We start from the raw sequence: 1,008 nt of genomic DNA, 5'->3' as shown, positions 1-1,008 counted from the left end.
ATATATATATATATATATATTTGTATCATGCATATAATACATATGTAGTCCGAATTGCACCGAATTGAATTTTCCGGACTTGTAAACACAATTACAGTAATGATATCAGAAATTAAATAAAATAGGCAAGCTATTTTAATAATTTAATGCTCAATCAAGCAATATTAGAAAAATGTTAATGTAGTAAAAAACTATAAATTTATTGCAAAAACTATTACAAGGAAAAATATTGGCAGAGAATCAAACTTGAATCTTTTGCATTCTTTGTAAGCGTCCTAAAACTAGCTTTTAAACTGAAAGAAAGACATTGTATTCATACATGTATCGATTATTGCAAAGAATATTATAAAGTCTCAGTTTAAAAGCTCAAGACGCTCGTACGAAATACAAAAGATCCGGATTTGACTGCCGGTCGAGGTATAATATTGTTCGCAAAAATTAATTTACAGTTTTTCAGCACATGGACATATCTTTCTAATATGATATCGAATTGAACATAAAAATTATTAAAATTTGTTTGTTAATTTAATTTAATTTGTGATATTATAGTAATTTAATTGCATTTATGAATCCGAAAAATCAATTCGGCACGGTTCGAATGATTACATATATACTATATATGCATATATGTACAGATATAGTATGTACATAATTTACATTAAATTATTTAAGCATTAATGATCTAGCTTCGACCGTTATAGAAATTTAACTTCTAGTTTTTATTGTTCTCACATATACGGTCTAAAAATAAGATTTAAAGTTTAAACTTATTTAAATACACTATCCAAATATGATAATACCTAATATAGTCTTGTAATCATATATAACCACACATAAGCTCTTATCAGGCTAAAATTCATACATGAACAAATAAGATTGTTTCTTATAGCATATAAAAGGTATTTCTTCTTGGATTATATGTACATTGTTTGGAAGCACTAAAACAATTCTGGAAGAGTCGATTACAACTTTTTTCTTGTTTAACACATAAATAAAAAAAATAGATAG

General features: G+C 25.6%; 1 protein-coding gene across 3 annotated transcripts in view; it reads left to right on the top strand.

Moving 5' to 3' along the window:
- The window catches only part of LOC108693784 (paired box protein Pax-1), a 135,046-nt gene that overhangs the window by 95,301 nt on the left and 38,737 nt on the right, over positions 1-1,008 (top strand). The window lies entirely within an intron of this gene.

Source organism: Atta colombica, unplaced genomic scaffold (assembly GCF_001594045.1).
Source record: "Atta colombica isolate Treedump-2 unplaced genomic scaffold, Acol1.0 scaffold98, whole genome shotgun sequence".
Lineage (NCBI taxonomy): Eukaryota > Metazoa > Arthropoda > Insecta > Hymenoptera > Formicidae > Atta > Atta colombica.
The sequence above is the reverse complement of the archived record's forward strand: the minus strand, read 5'-3'. Positions and strand labels throughout refer to the sequence as shown.